The sequence below is a fragment of the Arachis hypogaea genome, chromosome 17 (assembly GCF_003086295.3).
Source record: "Arachis hypogaea cultivar Tifrunner chromosome 17, arahy.Tifrunner.gnm2.J5K5, whole genome shotgun sequence".
NCBI lineage: Eukaryota > Viridiplantae > Streptophyta > Magnoliopsida > Fabales > Fabaceae > Arachis > Arachis hypogaea.
In genome coordinates this window covers 20661463-20667757 of record NC_092052.1, presented here as the reverse complement: position 1 = coordinate 20667757, position 6295 = coordinate 20661463, and positions in this window count along the sequence as shown.

Sequence of the window (6295 nt, the reverse complement as noted above, 5' to 3'; positions counted from 1 at the left end):
TCATACATGCCACAAAAATTTCCCATAAGGATAATGGAAAAATTACCTTCAAGATATGAGAAGAATCCCCCTTGCTAGACCAGTTTAGTAGTGATCAAGTATATATCACTTCATCATTAAATAATGGTATTAGTTACTAATACAATCTATTAAAACTTTTTGGTAAAGGAACCATCAACTCCTACAAAGGAATCAAGTTGAATCTCTTCTACAATAGCTTTCTACAGGCAGGGACAAAAATAACAAATTTGAAAGGTGAAGGAGTTTCTGGTCGGGAGGGTTGAGGAGGAGGGACTAAAAACTAACAGAAAGAAAATATATAATAATAATTAACCACCTGAAACAGACTTACTTATTATCAGAAGACAAATCATTAGACATGAACAATTCTCAGCAAAAAAATTTCAAGTAGTGAACAAAAAGAAATCCAACATGCACTATCCTTCTTTAATTTATTAGACAAAAACAGAAAAATAGAAAAACAAAGAAATTCACCTATTGACGAAGAATAGCAAAACAGAAAAACAGTTGAACCAGAGCTAGTCAATAATAAAATAATCACTCAATAAAAAATTAAAATCACAAAACATTCAAATTTTTAATAATCACTCGATTATTTTTTAGCAAAGAACAAAGAACAAAGAATGACAAAAAAAATAAAGTCATTGCCTTCGTTCTAAGAAGTCTGAGCAGAAGGGCAAAAGCGCGACCGAGACGGAGACCAGGCGACGAGCACAACGATGAAAGGCGGCAAAAGCGCGGCTGAGCAAACAAAGAGAAGACGGCAGACAGTGAATTCAAGGAAGAAGTTGCGATTGGTGAACGAGGAGAGGGGTTGGAGACTCGAGCTCGATGCCCAGATGAAGACGGTGGTGTTGAGCGCGACGGATGCCGGCAGAAGAGCGACGGTGGGGAGGCTACCGCTAGGGTTTCTTTTTTGTTTTGGATTTTGGGGGAAATTGATTGAATTAAATTATTGAAGACTCGAAGACTTGAGGAGTGAGCTGCGTCCCGGTTCGGTTCGACCGGCCGGTTTCCTGCCAGTTCAACAGTTTATAAGCAGTTTTCTTTCTGGCAGTTTTAGATGTAGAACCAGACCGTAAAGATGTTCGGTTCATGGTTGGACCGGTTCGACAGACCAGTCTAGTCCGGTTTTTAAAACCATGATTTTTCTTTTTGAATTGAGTAAAGTGAGAATTAGGTCCTTGAAGATTTCGACTTTAGACTAATTAGTCCCTAAAGAAAAAAAAAAGTACCAATTTGGTCCTCCAGAATAGCAAATAGTGGACACATGATGTCCTTCTATCAATTCATCAGCTAAAACTTAACGATGATACTTATATGTACTGTTAATTATTTTAACATGTCTATCTTTCATAACAATTTTTGAAACAAAACTTCACTTGTTTTGATAGGATTTGTGATAAATAGAGAGCAATTAATAAAGGGTATATAAAAACTCAAAAGATAATAAATGTTTCATTGACTAAAACTACATCGTTTTTCTGTTCATGTAACAATAACGAGATATGCACTACTGTAAATAATGCAAATAATGAAATACATAGATAATTTGGTTTCGTTTTGCACTATTTATTAACAGAAAGATATATATGTCCGCCGTTTGTTATCTTAGAGGACCTAATTGATACTTTTTTTAAAAGACTAATTAATTTAAGGTCAACATCTTTAAAAATCTAATTGTCACTTTACTCTTTTAAATTTTAATTTTTAACTTCTCTTATTAGTTTCCTATTTATTGACTATTTCTTTTTTTTTTATGTAACTCCGAAAAAAAAAAAAAAAACTAAGCACCTTTAAGAGAGAATACCCTCCGTCATTAGCATATTTACCATCTCTCAACTTTTTCAAACGCGTTCCAATACTTGTTGGTCAAATTATAAATGTTAAATTAAATATAATAATTTTGAGGTATTATCTCCCTAAACGTTGCTCATCATAGGTGAGTTAAATCAGTGAATTGTCCGTATAGATTTAATAACTATGCCACTAACACATGGTAAGAGTGGTAGGTGGAGCCTTTGACAATGCAGGTTGAAAAAGCATGTGCGTAAATGTTATTGGGGTTACAATAATCCAATGAGGAGCTCCATTATGTACCCTAGCTACAATTCAGCTGCCATTCCTATTATATTATTAAAACTAGAGAATGAATTTGCATTTCTTGATTTCTAGTTGACACAGTTAAAGATTGGATTTAAATTTTAGGAAAATTTGAGTTTGACTTTTGTTGTGGACGTGAATTACTTTAGTAGGAGATTCAAACAAAGTTTTTTAAATATTTAAAAATTTTATAATTATATTATGATAATCTTGGTAAGATAACCGGTTTGAATATTCTATTTGTTGGAACTCCAAATCTGTCATATTTCTCACACTTTATAAACACATGGCATGTTATCAATTTGGTGAGGTGCCATGCATTCTGTTTGTGATTGACAGCTCATCACGTGAACACAAATGGTCAAGGGAAACCTAATCTAACCACACGTTGCCATCTTGGCTTCTTATTACGTAGCGCATCTTACTAGTACCTAGAAACAAACTGATTATGGGATCATATAATTTGATATCATAGGAGGAAATCTAGTTCATATAAGAGTGCTTTTTTTTCTCAATCAAAAAATTTAATTAGAAATATAAATTTAATTTTGCTACAATATAAATAATTTTATACCTGTATCTAATTATATTGTTTGTACCTGAATAAGCTTAAGTACTTTATAAAAATCTAAGATTTCGATATCGATTGTTTATAGATTATGCTGAGAGGATAACTTACAATGACACTCCAAAACTTAAGTCAGTTGAGTGCAGGGACGGATCTAAGGAGGGCGAGTGGAGGCCTCGGCCCCCAACTTTTAAAAAAAAAAAAGATTAATAGTAATAAGTTATTAAGTATAATTTAATTTTTTAAAAATTTATTTAGTATTTAGTCTAATATAAATAAAAGTCTAGCATAACCTAAATATTAATGATTTCTAATATCTAAAAAGGTAAGTAATAATATTAAAAATCTGAAAAGATATTATTACTAATATTTTTTAATTAAATAAAATTTTTCAAATTCCATAAAGTAGATTTTTTTTCCTTCTTGTGAGCATCCTTCTTGATTCATTTGCTATTAATTCTCTCTGTTTTAACTATTACAACTGAGAGATCTTTTTTAGCGATGAATTATTGTGAAGAATAACTCATAAACAAAATGAAAGGTTAATTTCTTACTAATTGTCTTTTAATTATATTGAAAAGAAAATTGTTGAAAAATTTGACACAAATTCTATTATCGATACATTTTGTGATACGAAAAATCGACCACTTTGTTAATAAAAAATACATACATATTTTTTGTACTTTAAAATATATTCTCTATCGATATATTTTTGTAATACATCTTACATTATATAATTTTTTGTATAATTTTTTAATATTATATATGTTATTGGCCCCTCCAGAATAGTATTTCTGGATCCATCCCTGGTTGAGTGCTTAGTAGATATATCCTTACCTACCTTGAAACCTCCATTTTATATATTTCATAAGTATTCATTGAACATTTATTGTCTCAAATTGATGTCTATATTATTTGTTTTCTGTTTTCCTGATTTGGCGTTATTTACGTTGTCCATGGTTCTCGCATGATGTCGATAACGCCTGATTTGGAGTAGACGGATTCTCGTTATCCGTAGTTGTCCAGAACAATGACCCAACTTGAATTTTTTGACTTTGCAATTTGTTAAGTATGCCCATGTTTTATGGACCGGGCCCATTTTTTGGTTTTTTTTTTTGGACTTTTTTAGCGCCAAAACTCTTTTCAAACGGAAATTGTTCAGTTTCTTAAACTGTTTTGTTCTCCCTTGGTTTTTCGAACCGTCACCTCTCTCTCTCTCTCTCTCTCTCTCTCTCTCTCTCTCTCTCTCTCTCTCTCTCTCTCTCTCTCTCTCTCTCTCTCTCTCTCTCTCTCCATCAATCAATCAATTAATGAAGCATTAACCCTTTAATGAAAAGAGCAAGTTTCACTTCCCTTTGCTTCGTTTTTCATTTCAAACTTGTTTCTGAAGAACCGCTTTTCATCTTCTGAAAAGGAAAGCCTCCTCTTCAGTTGCCAGGGGTTCTTTTTGGGTGCTTCGAGACTTCCTTCCTCCTTCTTGTGGTTGTTATTCTTGTCAAGCAAACTTTGTTTCCTTCATTCTTCTTACTCTCTTCCTTGCTGTGTGTTTTATGAAAATGATGAAATTAAAACTGTGAAATGATGAAAATTTATGTAATCGTCCTTAGTACATTTGTTTTTGCTTCGTTGTTTGGTATTCTTTTGTTGCTTATTGTTTCGGAGATTTAGTAATCAGATTACTTTAGTTGGAGTACCACTGCTTAGCTCTTATTTTTTCCCCTTTTGAGGCATGGATAATTCATAGGATTCTTATTTGTGGATTTTGTGATAGTTTTAGGATAGAGAATCCTTTTTTATAGGAAAGAAAAAGAAAATTTTCTTTCGTGACATAGTAGTGGTGGTGCCCCTGTAGGTATTCCAAGATGCCGAGGAAAAAGGTGGTTGCCTCTCGAGAGCGTGTTGGGAAGTCGTCCTCTAGGCCAGCTCCACGTCCTCCGCAGCGTGCAGGTCAATTTGTTGACCCGTATTCATGGGTTTTCGAGGAAGTAAGATCCACTCCTTCTACTATCATCGAAGATGAGCTTGAAGCTATACGAGTGGCTGGAGTCATTTTTAATTATGATGTAGGGAATGTATACGTGCTTTCTATTCTCCATCGAGATGATCATGTTTGTCACTTTAATCATCATGCAAGCTCTCGACCCGATTGGCTATGGATGTATGAGACGTTGTTTACGCGTCTTGGAGTTCGCCTTCCATTTTCTAGCTTCCAACGAGATATTCTAGGCTATACTGGTTGTGCGCCATTGCAGCTGTACCCCAACACTTAGGCTATCATCTAAGGCTTCGAATTGTTGTGTTCGTTCTTAGGGCTGACCGCTTCTTATAGGGTATTTTTCTAATCTTTTACGTTAACTATGCCTTTTAGCTCCCAGGGTCGCAGATTTATCTCTTTCCAAGATATCCCAAATAGGAGGATCTTTACTCTCTTTTTGGAGTCTTATCATGGTTTTAAAGAGAAGTTTTTTACGATCGAGAGGGAAGAGGGAACCAAACCTTTTTTCATGACTTTAGAAGATGAAAAACGGTTAACTTATATTGAAATTTTCATGTGTCGTCGCCCAAGATTCAATTGCAAGGTGTCAACACTTCTGAGTTTGCAAGTATCCAAATGCTTTTGGAACTTTGGGGTGAAAACCCCATCTCTCTCTGGAATTTTTTGGCTGATGAGCATACTGCTTGGAATGCCATTGGTAAATGCTTTGTTGTGTATTTTTTTGCTTTACTGATCTATTATCTTTGCTACCTGTGGATCCGACGAGCTTGCTTTGTTTCCTTATAGTTAATATGGTTAGCGGCTTGGAGGCTATTATAACAATGAAGAGGAGGTTGACTTCTGATGCTAACATCGCTCCGAACCCAGGTAGTGGTGATCGGATTTTCTCCTCTGCTACATTGAGTAATATTCCCCTCCACCAAAAGTCACCTCCTGAGCTAGTCCCAAGGGTTCACGATGTTGAAGATGTTTCACCTCCTCCTTCTCCCACCAAGAAAAAACAAAGAAGAGGTAAGAGCCTGGTAGCCGAAATTTCCTCTCCAACTTCCTTTGGTTGTATTTTAGAAAAAGAGTTTCAGGCTCCTATCTTTTGACTAAAAAAAAAGTCGGGTTTGGCTAAACTTTCTCTGGAAGAAAATTTTCCTCGGGTTCACTGCTACGTACATTAGATATGCCGAGAAGGAGATAGCCATCTTCTGATCTGAGGTATTTGAGCAAGAAAAGGAACTAAAAGAGGAGAGATTGGAGGCTAAAACCCCAAGTAGATCTGTAAAAGTTCTTAAAGAAGAAAAATAGAGTTTGCAATCCAAAGTGAAGTCACATGAACATGCGAAGCTGACTTTTGATGCTAGGGAGGAGAAATATAAGAAACAAGTTTCCGAAAGGCCAAATAGACTGCTGTGGATGGAGCCTTTGACATTGAGAAGAATATGTTGGAACAAATCAAACTTATAGCCCCCGACTTGGACGTCTCCAAGGTTGGGGTCTTTAAAAAAGTGGTGGATGGAAAGATAGTTGATATAATATAATTTTCTTTTGTAGGATTTCCTAAGTGTAACTTATTAGTTGAACTTCCTTAGATGATATTTTACTTATGTTTGCCTTTC